The following is a 17529-nucleotide window of genomic DNA, read 5'->3' as shown; positions in this document are numbered from 1 at the left end:
TTGCATGAAGCACAAACAACATACATTAACAACAAAAGCAAAATCTTCAATTATAAAATTTATTCGTCTAAGTCAATATCATCCTTCCCCTGTTCCCTCTCCTGTGGCTGTCTCCTCCTCTTTTCCCCTTGTCTTTTTCTTCCCCCAGTCAACCAGTTTTTGACAACATTTTTGAAATTAGTTTCCACCATACACGCATCCTTATGGTGGAGTTGGATCACACCTGCAATAAATGCAAAAAATGTACATAAAAAACCACATTTTTACTTCTAAATTATATTCTAGGGGTCTGTTAATGCAAGTGTCAAAGCGTTAAGTCAGATAATTCTTATTTTTGGAAAAAATATAGTTGGCATATGATTTCTTCTAATTTGATAAGCTTATTTGTTTTTCTCTCTGTTGATTAATTTGAATTCTGTTGATGATGCCAAGGCAAAAGAATAGTTAAATGAAGTTATCTAAATAATAAAATCACATAATTCTTATCTAATTTAATATTATTGCAGAGAAAGTAATAAAATATACTTATCTTTTTGTCTTTAACTAAGTTCTGTGAAAATAATGTGCAGTTGTATACCACTGCAATGTCTTCAGTTTCTTGTTAATGCTAACTTCTATTAAGTTGTTTTACACTGAATTTTAGAATTTAAAATTCAGCCAATGACAAAACAGATTTCAAGATAGTAAATTGGCTGTTAAATATGCTTTGTTGAAAGGTTTGCACGGATGACCAGCTATCTTCAACAAATTGTATAACTTGAGTACAGATTCTGCTATAGTAATTAAAATCTAGCTACTTTGTAGGATGATACCTAACACTTTGTCTTTATTTCATTGAATTCTTTTAAAAATAATTTATTATTGCCCAAACATGGCAAGCTTCTCGCATAATATTATTTTTTCAAATGTTTGGAATATAAAACAAAAAATTTAAAACCTTTTAACAAACTGACAAGATATTCTTAGATACCAGTTACAAAAATAAGTTTTATTCATCAGTAGTGAGCCAATAGATGCCAAGTGTTACCCAGACTATGGCCAACATGTGGCAACATCTGGCGTATGTAGCTGGTTGGGGCGGAGTCGAATGTTATCATATACTAGTGGAGTATGTAGCTGGGTGGTTGGGGGTAGAGGAGTGGTCTAATGCTTGCGTTTTAGATCAAATAGTATGTCAGTCATTGAGTCAAGTGCCGTGGTGTTAAAAACAAACATCTACCGGACACAACAAAAGGGTCACCTGTCTAATTTCAATGGCTACCCCTCGCTACTATTGATACCCCCCATTACTAACGAACCCTATGTATCGACCTATATATTAGTCAGGAAATGACCTACATGTATTTGTTCGAGTGGACGTTAAAGGAGATAAGTCTCTAACTCAATTTTTTCCATAATATTCGAAATCAAAAACACGAAATAGAATTCAATCAAGACACATCAATTTCAATCACTATTGATGATGTAATCGTGTCGTGAAACTGTAGGATCTTAATATCCAATATTTAAGACACAATTAACATTTATTAATCTGTACACGAGTCACAAACGACAGTCACAAATATTAGTATAGAAGATAGATATATATATATATATATATATATATACCTGTAGAGGTAACTATTATAATAATACCTATATATCTTGGGGGGCTAGATGGCCGAATGGTTAGCACGTGCGTGCTGTATCATAAGGTCTGTCATTGAGTCAACTGGCGTGGTTTCGAGTCCCCGGTTGTACGTGACAAGGAGTAGGGTCGCCTGTCCAACCTCGTGGGTTTTCTCCGGGTCCCCCGGTTTCCTCCCACTGCTAAAGACCCCTACGCGCAAGCGAATTATTGAAATAAAATTGAACCATGTGTTAGTCCCGAAATGACCTAGTTTGTGTTGAGTGGACGTTAAACCCCATTTCTCTCTCTCACATATATATACCTGTAGAGGTAACTATTGTAAACCATATTTACTAAACCTGTATTGACAGGTTTAAGCAGAGAAGACAATTAGGAGTATAGAGAGGGAGGATTGAGGTTTAACGTCCACTCGACACAAACTAGGTCATTTCGGGTAACAATATGGTTCAATTTTATTTCAATAATTCGCTAGCAGTGGAAGGAAACCGGAAGACCAGAAGAAAACCCACGAGGTTGGACAGTCGATCCTACTCCTTGTTAGGCACAAGCACGGAATCGAAACCACGCTACTTGACGTTAAGCCATTCGACCATAATAAACACCAGTTCATTATTTTAAATGTTGTCATCGACATTAACGGAACGAAAAATAACATCTGATTGAGTGATTTGGGTAAATATTTAGATTTTTCATTTATAGTTGATAAGCAGCAGTTTTAAATGAAAAAAAAATCATAATAATAATAATCATCTCATTATATGAATTAAAGCCGTTACTTGTCAACATACAACGCACTTTTAAGTCGAGACAGACGAGCTTAGCCTATGTTTTCGCACGGTCGCGGCGATTTTTAAAATCGCTAGAAAAATACGCCCGGGTGCCCCTTCGCGACGTTCATGTTAGATATTTTGGGCCGAATATTTTTCGCCGGCGATCAAATTCGCTCGTGTGCCTCTGACCAGCGTATCCTGTCGGGCGATTCATTTTTATAAGTCAATCGTCGACATCATTGATATCACATGATCTCAAAATGTCATCGCTAGCCCGCGGTATTTTCTGGATTTGAATCCGATCTGCTGCTCAACGCGCATTGATGATTAAATAAAAAATGGATAATCGAGACTATGTTTTTTTTTCATCGTACCGACTTTAGTAATGATGATCGAGACTTGGCCAAAAATTCAATCTCTAAATTCTCGGTTCAGATTGGGTCAATTTGACTGAAATGTTCAGCAAATTCCCTTTACATTATCTATTTTTAACTATTATAGTGAGAACTGCTAACTCATTATCTGTTCTCCCATAATGTATCTTTAAACTATTAATTCAATTTCCCCCTTGACCATTCTTTTCAATTTTAAGTCAATCCATGAGGGAATATGTCCTGCTCACTAGAGGATATAAAATGTAATACCCATCTTCAAAAAGGGCAACCCATGGGTTCCATCAAACTATAGACAAATCTCTCTATTAAGCACCGTTCGAAAACTTCTCGAACGTATAATATTCAAACATCTATACAACTTCTTTCAATCCAAAAACCTTCTTCAGACCACATCACTGAACATGTCATCAACTTCTTGAAATTGTCACTGCGTTTGAGGACCACAATCTTTGATCGATTTTATCACTGAGGCCGAATACATAAACTAAAAAAGCTACGGTATTGATGATCAGTGTCTTAAGTACACCGAAACAGGCGGTCACCATCACATGAAACAACTCTAATGCCAGGCATCCCTCAGGGTTTCGTATTGGGACCATTTCTCTTCTTAAACTATATAAATTATATTCGAAATACACTGACAACATATAATGATTATTTGCTTATGATACAGCTGTAGGCAGCAATGGAAAAACGGTAAATGATATAGAATTATTTCTAATTCATGATTTAAATACCCCAAATAAATGAAACGTGGTTTAACATTCTACTGTTCTGCTCCGAATGGGGTAATGAAGGCGGACATACGCGAGACATTATGCTATGAGGGAAATTTTGGCCGGGCAGTGGCACTATGGCCTACTCTTATATCGAATTCCAACTACCAAGGGATAATTAAAGTGTAAACCAATGAATATACGAGACCTCAGCTTATGTATCTATCAAAGGTTTGCTTCAAATCCCTCTTGGAATTTACATTAGAAGTTTGTTATCATAAATCATATAATAACAAAAATATTATAAAAACAAACACCGTTCCTTGACATTTACATTAGAATTTTATTATAATTAAGCATATACTATTAAAGCAAATAATATAAAAAGGGGCATATTTGATTCATCAAAAGTAAAGTAACGATGTGTTATATCAAATTTACCACTATTTACTCTACGTTAATATTGTTGGGTTATTCAATCAGATTTAAAACAGACCTATCTAGAAATTGTAGCGGAAAACAAAATGGCGGCAGTCTTATTAAATATCTCTGAAATTAGGGATTCCTCTTCCACAATATTGTAGTTTGCAAGTGATTGCTATAGTGGTAAAATGACGCACCGCGACTTTAAAAAGGAAATGTAATCGATGAAAATATATCTTATAGAACAGCTGACATATTATAGGGAGCCACGGTGGCTAGGTGGGTAAGGCACTGGCTCGCTAGCCTGGAGGTCGGGTGTTCGATCCCTGCATTGGCCGAGAAAGTTCATCCCGATTTTCCGACGTGGTTTCCCCTTGTCAGTGATGCAGGACGGAGGGCCTGACAAGGACAGCTTTCTAGTCCATCGGATGATACGAAAAACCGAGGTCCCGTGTAAACATTGGAATGCACGTAAAAGATCCCTTGGCAGTTGGAATTCGATATAAGAGTAGGCGATAGTGCCGCTGCCCGGGCAAAAATTTCCCCCATGGCACACTGTATGGCGTATGCCCGTCTTCATTAGCCCAGTATAGGAGCAGAACAGTAGGACGTTAAACCCCATTTCATTTCATTTGAACTTATTATAACTATTAGTTTAAACATATTTTATTAGGCTACTTTAAATTAATTAAATCGGACAAAAGTTACCAAATCTAACAAAGGAGTTCTCTCCAATACAATATCACAGGTGAATTAGAAACACTTATATGGATATACCACTTCTGAATTTATTAACATGCTACATTTCGATACACATACAGATATCGTTATCAAGCAAATAATGATATTTTACAAAAATGTGGTGCAATATATAGATAACAATTGGACACCATGTAACAGATTAATCATTAATTAAGAATTAACAAGATGAGAGAAGTAATAATATGGATAAACAATTACAAAGGATTAACAAGATGAAAGGCTGTAATGTCTTATAAGGATTAATATCACAGGTTGTCAATGAAACTAGGTGAATAGATGTACATGCATATTAGATATTAATAAACAATAAAGTAACAAAGCAAACATATTTACACAAGACCAGTGTTTTTAAAATCTGAACCAGAGATTTCATACCTTACAGCAACGAAATATACGAAAGTGTGTAACTTTATTTGATTGAGTTCAAATATTAATCAATTTCATTTATCAATGTAATATCTTTGGCGGGCGTTAGCGTGTTTCAGTTATGATTAGTGGTCGATAGTAGCATGATATCAGCGACGGAACAGGCGTAGTGTGAAGCTTCATTTCAATCCAGATTCACTGGCGATTCACAATCTCATCGATATTATTTTAATTGAGTTCGAGAGGGATATCTCGAGGTATTCAAAGTATACTAAATACAGAATAATTCAATCCAACGGGAAAGATAAATTATTTCAAAATATGTCAGATCCACAGTGTCATGATTTGCAAACATTTTAGTCTTACTTTCTCGAACCATACTATTTACATAGATAAACACTTGTAGAGATTAGAGTAATTAGATAGACTGACATTTAACTAGAAAAACTATGAACTTCGACGGAATCCCACTTTAATTACTATTCTACACAGGACATGGTAGATCTTAATATTGCACCGGTATTGGCTTCTGGAATTTTAAATAGGGACGGATAGCAAGTTCTTGACTTAAATAGGGAAACCACGTCACATAAGATTTATTTACACTAGGTTCCATGTTTTCCAGCCTGCTTCATCCACCATGGTGACGTCATCACTCTCATCAACAACTAAACATTGTTTAGTTAACTTATTATAACTATACTCCACACATCCACATGGTAAATCTTCATTAGGTGTTGCACATTTAAGATTACATTCTATCAGGCTTCTATTATGGTAACTCAACACCCACGAACCTTGGATTGTCTTGTTTCCTGACAACTTCTTCCATTCAGAAGCCAACGTCGCCAACCCAGTGTCTGCAAGATAAAGATTGTTTATTTACCATAAAGCAACGAGAGGGGCGTTGCATTTTCTGCGATATCACCCTTGGTGGAAGTGGATGTTAAGCCCGACACCATGTCATTTACATAAATAAAGCAACGAGATGGGCGTGGCATTGTCTGCGATATCCCCCAAGGTGGAAGCAGGACGTTACGACCGACACGATGGGTTGCGATGTGACCTACTTTACTAAAGCCTCTGCCACCCAGAATCTCCAAGTCCGACGTCTAAGTCAGTTGTCAACATTTAGTGCATAATCAATCACATAAAGGAACCAAATCCCGATTACGTATGGCCAATGGAACTTTTAAGCTAAAGTCAATTAAGTATGAGTTGCGCCCCTTGTCGAAATAAATCCCATAGTTCATGTATTATTATAAACACACATGAATGTTGACGACGAATTGAGATTATCAAAAAACACAGATATGGTCCGTGAAGAGAGACATTTTAAAATAAATATGGGTTATGGGCATCGATACCTTGTTTTAGGGCTAGTTAGCTCCCTTATCCTGTTCATGATAATGTAAAAGACCGAGTAATCTAGTTAGTGACCAAGTTATTCTCAAATGTTGGTAACTCGTCAACACTAATATTCGTAGAATATTTGTCTGAATGAGAGAGACTGCGCATCCCCCCCCCCCCCCCTGACAAATATCTAAGATATGTTAATAAATAAGATTCTATTCACTGGGACAAATATAATATCAATAAAAACTATAGCACAAAAATATCAAATAAACAACAATAATGAAATGGAATCAATGAAAACAGGTTTAAGACATTTAACCAATATATCTTGAAATTGTACATTAACAATATCAGGTATATGACAAACAGTTTCTGTGTAAACTTATGCAAAAGCTGAATCATTCAGTTCATGAATTCAGCTCACTTCGGTGATTTCCGTTCGTGATTCAATAAAAGATAATTATAACTTTTTGTTTATATCACATTGCATATAGCATCATAGGCATGCAACAAAAAGTGTCGGAGATGAACTTTTTGCCGCGAACCTGGAACTGAAACTACAAAATGACGAGTGGTCGGATACCAATTCCACTGAATTGGAACGAAAAACCGAGGTCCCTTGTACACATTAGCGTGCACGTAAAAGATCCCTTGGCAGTTGGAATTCGATATAAGAGTAGGCCGTAGCGCCGCTGCTTGGGCAAAATTTACCTCATAGCACACTGTATGGCGTATGCCCGTCTTCATTAGCCCAGGTTAGGAGCGGAACAGTAGGATGTTAAACCCCATTTCATTTCATTTCATTTCTTACCTATATCCCAGCAGCCAATTTCTTCCCATCCAGTTAATAAGAAAGCATAGTTGAATCCAACAGGAGAGATTGTATGAAAAGATATCCTGTCAGTACCAAATTCGTTGCCTTTTCCTAGCTCTAACAATCCTTCTTTCCAACGGATCCAAAATGGCCGAAACTCATTACAGTCCAAGAGAACTTCATAGTGACTGCCATAGTTTGCACCAAAAAGTGCTGGTCTAATTTCAGCCCTTGCGTTTTCGTCTGATCCTACCACAAATGTCCAACTCCCGTAAGTATTGAAATCCACCACGTCGTCTTTCTGGAGGATTAAATGACCAGGACCACAGGCTTTTAGTTTAAATCTTAATTGTGTGATATTTGTAACGGTCAGTCCCTTTCTTGCCAATGGAAAAGCTCCGTCCAACCTGGTAGAAGTAAACACCCGTAAACTAAAACAAACTGAAATAAACGAAAAGAAAATGTAAAACGTCATGTGTAATGCTTTCTTGACGACAGCGTTCACAAAAGAAAATACGACATTTTCACTCTTAATATTTTTATACGCCCACATTTTCATGTGGACGTATATTGTCGTCGCCCCTGTCCGTCCACAATTGTTTGTGGACACTCTACAGGTCACAATTCTTATCCGATTTTGACGAAACTTGAAATATAGGTTTTTCGTACAATCAGGGGCCATAATTCAGGAAGTTACGTTCCGATATGCACGAATATTGACAGGAACTGAGATCTGTGGGTTATAAGCATACGTTTCAAGTTTAAACCAAATCGGATAAAAATTGTGACCTCTACAGTGTTCACAAGCTAAAAACGTGATTTTTCGTACAATCAGGGGTCATAATCCATGAAGTTACAGTCCGATACATGCCAATATCGACAGGAACCGAGATCTGAGGGTGATAAACCTTATTCAAGTTTCATTGAAATCGGATAAAAATTGTGACCTGTAGACTGTTCACAAACAATTGTGTGCGAAAAAAAAACTGTTCATATTAGACTCCATATCAAGACAAACTAAGCCGGTAGCTAACACGTGACGGTCAATTGAAGACAAACATTCTATAAGGCCCAACCTACAGATAAACAGGTCAAATAACTCAACGGACAAGGATTCCATAACAGCTAACCTCCAACTCAATAGATATTTACCCATCATTCGTATTCAGTTGTTCAGAGAACAAAAAGATATTCAGGTCCTGTAATAATTTTAATAAAAAATAAATAAAACCTATGTCTGTATTTCTCCAAGCGTTTTAGATTAATATATATCTTGTAATTTTATGACTTAATGATTTCATAATTCTATATACGTATTTTAGAAACCACGAGACAAATTTAACGCATTAACGGATAAAAATTTATACAATTTAATATTATAACATTTAAATATTTACATTTCCTTTTAGAGTCAAAATTTAATTTTTTTTTTTTTTTTCAAAGTCAATATTCTTATATACCTATAAAACATGAATACTAGTTTTAATTCTTTCGGACCATAGAGCGGCTAGTTGCCTCCACGCGAGATGCATCGAACCAAATATGTCGTCTGCTAATATCCATAGTCAACACGACGTTAACCTTTTAAACAGGTGGTCAAACAACCGAACTCTCCAAAAATAGACATATTATTCATAACAATAGCAGTTCAAACAATAACCAATCCAGTGACCACAAAAGAGCAAAATAGCCCGTTCAAACAATAGAAAATAAACACAATAGATCAAAGGCACTTCACTCAACAGAAAACAATTGTTATACAATATAGACAATAGACATACACATAGGGTACCCTATCAACTACTTAAATAGAAATCAGAAATTTATTTTGGGGTATTTACCTTCAATTAAAAGAAGAACGCCTATTCCCGTCCAGGGCGTCTCCATGTCCACCTTTCTTCTTCGAGTGTATCACAGAGAACGATGTGGTTGATTGTAATACAAGTATGCTAAATAGAACTGATACTTGTGATACTTACAAAAGAATATTTGTTTGCTTTGAATACCTAATTCCAACAGAGCATCTATGCACATCTGGGAATTCAATAATCAATTGAAAACAAGGTCTGTAAATAAACACCATGTAATGAATATAAAATATGCATTATTTATATAGATTTGTTTTATATACTTAATATCTATAGAATAATTTAACAGACTTTCAAATTCGACCAACAATCGAAAAATTGTAAAGAACAAAATATAATTATCTTCCGGAACAGAAATGAAACCGGGTTTAAAATTTTACTGTTCTCTGACTAGGAAAATGAAGACGGATCTTCCAGAACAAAACGTATCTATATATATATTTGTGACTGTCGTTTGTCTGTCTGTCTGTCTGTCTGTTCGGGGTTGGCGGCTACACTAGGTCTGCCCCGAGTCTGAAATTTGGGGTATAGGGGTAGCTCGGACCGGGGAGTAACATAGGTCAGGTGGCGTTAGTCTACCACTTCCGGTTTCGGAGTTATGACCCCCGAGCGAAGTCTGTCTGTTCGGGGTTGGCGGCTACATCTGCCCCGAGTCTGAAATTTGGGGTATAGGGGTAGCTCGGACCGGGGAGTAACATAGGCCAAGTGGCGTTAGTCTACCACTTCCGGTTTCGGAGTTATGACCCCCGAGCGAAGCCGGTCTGTTCGGGGTTGGCGGCTACACTAAGTCTGCCCCGAGTCTGAAATTTGGGGTATAGGGGATGCTCGGACCGGGGAGTAACATAGGCCAGGTGGCGTTAGTCTACCACTTTCGGTTTCGAAGTTATGACCCCCGAGCGAAGTCTGTCTGTTCGGGGTTGGCGGCTACATCTGCCCCGAGTCTGAAATTTGGGGTATAGGGGTAGCTCGGACCGGGGAGTAACATAGGCCAGGTGGCGTTAGTCTACCACTTCCGGTTTCGGAGTTATGACCCCCGAGCGAAGCCGGGTATCCTGCTAGTTTATAAATAATTAAATCAACGTGTAGCTTTTATCCGTTTATTTATTGCCCTAGGCTGTTGTCTGTTGGATTTATATAGAAAATTATAACACTGTAGTTTGCATATACCGTATAAATGAAATGAGGTGTAACTTTCTGTACTAGTCTATATTCACAATTGATAATTTACAGGTTTGGAAACCATATAATGACGAGAAAATGGGATGTGGGCAACGGCTATACCATAAGGCTCCCATATCTGGACCTATATGATCTTCGAACACAACACTATATAGGCAAAAAGACTTAACTGCCATATATAATGATATTACAGAGAACAACTAAATCATATTTATGACCCGACCTTAATGTGCCAATTTGAGGTCAATATTGAATCCATGCTGGGAATAATCCTACTAACCCAGTTTTTTTTGTATAACTGGGAACAACATGGTATTCAGATGGGGTTACCCACATGTGTTGGTGTCAACATGAATTTGACCAATTTACATGAAATCCATTATCCTTCGAATTATTTTTGAAAACTCACACAACCTTTGTCACCAGCTGCCCCAAAATTATAATTTATTTTTGCCTTATGGTGATATTTTATAGACAAAAAGATTATTCTTGTGATTCCAGTTATTAAGATTAACATACTGTTGACAAGGCAGCAATATATAAAAATACCTTTTCAGAAAGGTTTATTTTCACCATATGAATTCAGTATTTTAAAAAAGTGTTCTATGAAATGGCGTGGTTTCCAGCTTGTATGTCACAAGGAATAGGGTTCGCTGTCCAACTACTGGTACTGGGGGTTTTGCCGGATCCTCCCACTGCAAGCAAATTATTGAACTATGTGTAACAGTCATTAACCATGATGCTGACTAGAAAACATTGGTCACCTATACAACAAATAGACGGACTAACTGTTCCAGTTATTAACCATGATGCTGGAATTGAACTCAGGTTATCATCCATCACATGCGGAATAATGCCCATGGGCGTACGGGTTCGATGACCGTTAGGTGGTGGGGCAGAACCCGAGTTGTCCGAACAAAATTCGGATTACAGGCGGAGGCACTGGTCTTCTACCGTGTAGAGTCCCCCCCCCACCCAAAAAATTTTGGGAACTTTGACGGCCGCAAACGTGTTTCCTGCTATTGTAGCCCGTGAATAAAGCAACTTCAAAGTGGTCTAATATAGCCTAATTAAGATGACCGACTGAAATTCCAATCAATCGTTTACAGTCCACTGAAATGGTACCGTCGGGACACTATTTTGAACATTTAACTGCCGTAAACATGTTTTTCTGCTATTCCAGCAACTTTAATGTGATCCTATATTGACTATCTTATAGGTGGATGACCTGGATCTTAAAGAACTAATCAATCGTAGTGGGGTATAGCGGCCTCGCCTTCTGGGAGAAATTTTTGAGAATTAAACCGTCGCAAATGCGTTGGTCTGCTATTCTAGCCCGTGAGTTAAGCAACTCCAAAGTTGTCCAATGGTTTTGTAACCAAAATCCCACTCGTATGTCGTCCTGAATTCCAACCATCCAATCAGACTGTTGCAAATGCATTCATTATTAATAATCGATTATAACCAAGCTTAAATAGCTTGGTGTTCGTTGGTCTAGTGTTATTATATTCCAACCATCGAATCAGACTTGCAACTGCATTCATAATTAATAATCGATGCCCGGAAATATGTCGCACAAAGTATAGTGGCTCAAGAAAAAATGTTTTAATCCATAAATCAGTTCAGTACAAATTCGTGATATTCAATTAAAAGTAGAGTAAAATTAGTGTTTTATTGGATTTTGGCACTTTATTTTTCACTTTTCACTTCTGCCCGAAAAGTCAGATTGCCCGATAGTTAGTTAGGTATGTGTGTGGGGGGAGGGGTGGCACCCTGGCTCGTACACCTATGATGTCTACGGCAAATTTCAGAAATTGCAAAGTAGCGTAGCAACCTCTAGATGTTGGTCGCCTGTCCAACCTCGTGGGTTTTCTCCGGGTCCCCCGGTTTCCTCCCACTGCTAAAGACCCCTACGCGCAAGCGAATTATTGAAATAAAATTGAACCATGTGTTAGTCCCGAAATGACCTAGTTTGTGTTGAGTGGACGTTAAACCCCATTCCTCTCTCTCTCACATATATATACCTGTAGAGGTAACTATTGTAATCCATATTTACTAAACCTGTATTGACAGGTTTAAGCAGAGAAGACAATTAGGAGTATAGAGAGGGAGGATTGGGGTTTAACGTCCACTCGACACAAACTAGGTCATTTCGGGTAACAATATGGTTCAATTTTATTTCAATAATTCGCTAGCAGTGGGAGGAAACCGGAAGACCAGAAGAAAACCCACGAGGTTGGACAGTCGATCCTACTCCTTGTTAGGCACAAGCACGGAATCGAAACCACGCTACTTGACGTTAAGCCATTCGACCATATTAAACACCAGTTCATTATTTTAAATGTTGTCATCGACATTAACGGAACGGAAAATAACATCTGATTGAGTGATTTGGGTAAATATTTAGATTTTTCATTTATAGTCGATAAGCAGCAGTTTTAAATGAAAAAAAAATCATAATAATAATGCTAAAAATCGTTTTAGAATCATCTCATTATATGAATTGAAGCCGTTACTTGTCAACATACAACGCACTTTTAAGTCGAGACAGACGAGCTTAGCCTTTGTTTTCGCACGGTCGCGGCGATTTTTAAAATCGCTAGAAAAATACGCCCAGGTGCCCCTTCGCGACGTTCATGTTAGATATTTTGGGCCGAATATTTTTCGCCGGCGATCAAATTCGCTCGTGTGCCTCTGACCAGCGTATCCTGTCGGGCGATTCATTTTTATAAGTCAATCGTCGACATCATTGATATCACATGATCTCAAAATGTCATCGCTAGCCCGCGATATTTACTGGATTTGAATCCGATCTGCTGCTCAACGCGCATTGATGATTAAATAAAAAATGGATAATCGAGACTATGTTTTTTTTTCATCGTACCGACTTTAGTAATGATGATCGAGACTTGGCCAAAAATTCAATCTCTAAATTCTCGGTTCAGAGTGGGTCAATTTGACTGAAATGTTCAGCAAATTCCCTTTACATTATCTATTTTTAACTATTATAGTGAGAACTGCTAACTCATGATCTAATCTCCCATAATGTATCTTTAAACTATTAATTCAATTTCCCCCTTGACCATTCTTTTCAATTTTAAGTCAATCCATGAGGGAATATGTCCTGCTCACTAGAGGATATAAAATGTAATCCCCATCTTCAAAAAGGGCAACCCATGGGTTCCATCAAACTATAGACAAATCTCTCTATTAAGCACCGTTCGAAAACTTCTCGAACGTATAATATTCAAACATCTATACAACTTCTTTCAATCCAAAAACCTTCTTCAGACCACATCACTGAACATGTCATCAACTTCTTGAAATTGTCACTGCGTTTGAGGACCACAATCTTTGATAGATTTTATCACTGAGGCCGAATACATAAACTAAAAAAGCTACGGTATTGATGATCAGTGTCTTAAGTACACCGAAACAGGCGGTCACCATCACATGAAACAACTCTAATGCCAGGCATCCCTCAGGGTTTCGTATTGGGACCATTTCTCTTCTTAAACTATATAAATTATATTCGAAATACACTGACAACATATAATGATTATTTGCTTATGATACAGCTGTAGGCAGCAATGGAAAAACGGTAAATGATATAGAATTATTTCTAATTCATGATTTAAATACCCCAAATAAATGAAACGTGGTTTAACATTCTACTGTTCTGCTCCGAATGGGGTAATGAAGGCGGACATACGCGAGACATTATGCTATGAGGGAAATTTTGGCCGGGCAGTGGCACTATGGCCTACTCTTATATCGAATTCCAACTACCAAGGGATAATTAAAGTGTAAACCAATGAATATACGAGACCTCAGCTTATGTATCTATCAAAGGTTTGCTTCAAATCCCTCTTGGAATTTACATTAGAAGTTTGTTATCATAAATCATATAATAACAAAAATATTATAAAAACAAACACCGTTTCTTGACATTAACATTAGAATTTTATTATAATTAAGCATATACTATTAAAGCAAATAATATAAAAAGGGGCATATTTGATTCATCAAAAGTAAAGTAACGATGTGTTATATCAAATTTACCACTATTTACTCTACGTTAATATTGTTGGGTTATTCAACATTTCATGTAGAAAACAAAATCAAAATACCAACGCTAGATAACTTCCCGGCTTAGATTCAATCAGATTTAAAACAGACCTATCTAGAAATTGTAGCGGAAAACAAAATGGCGGCGGCCTTATTTTATATCTTTGAAATTAGAGATTCCTCTTCCACAATATTGTAGTTTGCAAGTGATTGCTATAGTGGTAAAATGACGCACCGCGACTTTAAAAAGGGAATGTAATCGTTGAAAATATATCTTATAGAACAGCTGACATACAATATTTGAACTTATTATAGGGAGCCACGGTGGCTAGGTGGGTAAGGCACTGGCTCCGTAGCCTGGAGGTCGGGTGTTCGATCCCTGCATTGGCCGAGAAAGTTCATCCCGATTTTCCGACGTGGTTTCCCCTTGTCAGTGATGCAGGACGGAGGGCCTGACAAGGACAGCTGTCTAGTCCTTCGGATGATACGAAAAACCGAGGTCACGTGTAAACATTGGAATGCACGTAAAAGATCCCTTGGCAGTTGGAATTCGATATAAGAGTAGGCGATAGTGCCGCTGCCCGGGCAAAAATTTCCCCCATGGCACACTGTATGGCGTATGCCCGTCTTCATTAGCCCAGTATAGGAGCAGAACAGTAGGACGTTAAACCCCATTTCATTTCATTTGAACTTATTATAACTATTAGTTTAAACATATTTTATTAGGCTACTTTAAATTAATTAAATCGGACAAAAGTTACCAAATCTAACAAAGGAGTTCTCTCCAATACAATATCACAGGTGAATTAGAAACACTTATATGGATATACTACTTCTGAATTTATTAACATGCTACGTTTCGATACACATACAGATATCGTTATCAAGCAAATAATGATATTTTACAAAAATGTGGTGCAATATATAGATAACAATTGGAAACCATGTAACAGATTAATCATTAATTAAGAATTAACAAGATGAGAGAAGTAATAATATGGATAAACAATTACAAAGGATTAACAAGATGAAAGACTGTAATGTCTTATAAGGATTAATATCACAGGTTGTCAATGAAACTAGGTGAATAGATGTACATGCATATTAGATATTAATAAACAATAAAGTAACAAAGCAAACATATTACACAGACCAGTGTTTTTAAAATCTGAACCAGAGATTTCATACCTTACAGCAACGAAATATACGAAAGTGTGTAACTTTATTTGATTGAGTTCAAATATTAATCAATTTCATTTATCAATGTAATATCTTTGGCGGGCGTTAGCGTGTTTCAGTTATGATTAGTGGTCGATAGTAGCATGATATCAGCGACGGAACAGGCGTAGTGCGAAGCTTCATTTCAATCCATGGCGATTCATAATCTCATCGATATTATTTTAAATGAGTTCGAGAGGGATATCTCGAGGTATTCAAAGTATACTAAATACAGAATAATTCAATCCAACGGGAAAGATAAATTATTTCAAAATATGTCAGATCCACAATGTCATGATTTGCAAACATTTTAGTCTTACTTTCTCGAACCATACTATTTACATAGATAAACACTTGTAGAGATTAGAGTAATTAGATAGACTGACATTTAACTAGAAAAACTATGAACTTCGACGGAATCCCACTTTAATTACTATTCTACACAGGACATGGTAGATCTTAATATTGCACCGGTATTGGCTTCTGGAATTTTAAATAGGGACGGATAGCAAGTTCTTGACTTAAATAGGGAAACCACGTCACATAAGATTTATTTACACTAGGTTCCATGTTTTCCAGCCTGCTTCATCCACCACGGTGACGTCATCACTCTCATCAACAACTAAACATTGTTTAGTTAACTTATTATAACTATACTCCACACATCCACATGGTAAATCTTCATTAGGTATTACACATTTAAGATTACATTCTATCTTGCTTCTGTTATGGTAACTCAACACCCTCGAACCTTGGATTGTCTTGTTTCCTGACAACTTCTTCCATGCAGAAGCCAACGTCGCCAACCCAGTGTCTGCAAGATAAAGATTGTTTATTTACCATAAAGCAACGAGAGGGGCGTTGCATTTTCTGCGATATCACCCTTGGTGGAAGTGGACGTTAAGCCCGACACCATGTCATTTACATAATTAAAGCAACGACATGGGCGTGGCATTGTCTGCGATATCCCCCAAGGTGGAAGCAGGACGTTACGACCGACACCATGGGTTGCGATGTGACCTACTTTACTAAAGCCTCTGTCACCCAGAATCTCCAAGTCCGAGGTCTAAGTCAGTTGTCAACATTTAGTGCATAATCAATCACATAAAGGAACCAAATCCTGATTACGTATGGCCAATGGAACTTTTAAGCTAAAGCCAATTAAGTATGAGTTGCGCCCCTTGTCGAAATAAATCCCATAGTTCATGTATTATTATAAACACACATGAATGTTGACGACGAATTGAGATTATCAAAAAACACAGATATGGTCCGTGAAGAGAGACATTTTAAAATAAATATGGGTTATGGGCATCGATATCTTGTTTTAGGGCTAGTTACCTCCCTTATCTTGTTCACGATAATGTAAAAGACCGAGTAATCTAGTTAGTGACCAAGTTATTCTCAAATGTTGGTAACTCGTCAACACTAATATACGTAGAATATTTGTCTGAATGAGAGAGACAGCGCATCCCCCCCCCCCTCCCCGACAAATATCTAAGATATGTTAATAAATAAGATTCTATTCACTGGGACAAATATTATATCAATAAAAACTATAGCACAAAAATATCAAATAAACATCAAATAAACAACAATAATGAAATGGAATCAATGAAAACAGGTTTAAGACATTTAACCAATATATCTTGAAATTGTACATTAACAATATCAGGTCTATGACAAACAGTTTCTGTGTAAACTTATGCAAAAGCTGAATCATTCAGTTCATGAATTCAGCTCACTTCGGTAATTTCCGTTCGTGATTCAATAAAAGATAATTATAACTTTTTGTTCATATCACATTGCATATAGCATCATAGGCATGCAACAAAAAGTGTCGGAGATGAACTTTTTGCCGCGAACCTGGAACTGAAACTACAAAATGATGAGTGGTCGGATACTGAATTGGGACGAAAAACCGAGGTCCCTTGTACACATTAGCGTGCACGTAAAAGATCCCT

At 37.1% G+C, this 17529-nt stretch overlaps 1 long non-coding RNA gene across 1 annotated transcript; it reads right to left on the bottom strand.

Moving 5' to 3' along the window:
- Window positions 1–4771: 4771 nt before the first annotated feature.
- Window positions 4772–9172, bottom strand: LOC126816122 (uncharacterized). Its single transcript, XR_007678244.2, has 3 exons — window positions 9074–9172; window positions 7230–7673; window positions 4772–5922 (listed from the first exon to the last, which is right to left on the bottom strand). It is a non-coding gene; the product is annotated as an uncharacterized LOC126816122 (long non-coding RNA).
- Window positions 9173–17529: the final 8357 nt, after the last annotated feature.

Source organism: Patella vulgata, chromosome 3, assembly GCF_932274485.2.
Source record: "Patella vulgata chromosome 3, xgPatVulg1.2, whole genome shotgun sequence".
NCBI classification, from domain to species: domain Eukaryota; kingdom Metazoa; phylum Mollusca; class Gastropoda; family Patellidae; genus Patella; species Patella vulgata.
This window is presented reverse-complemented; position numbering and strand designations above follow the sequence as displayed.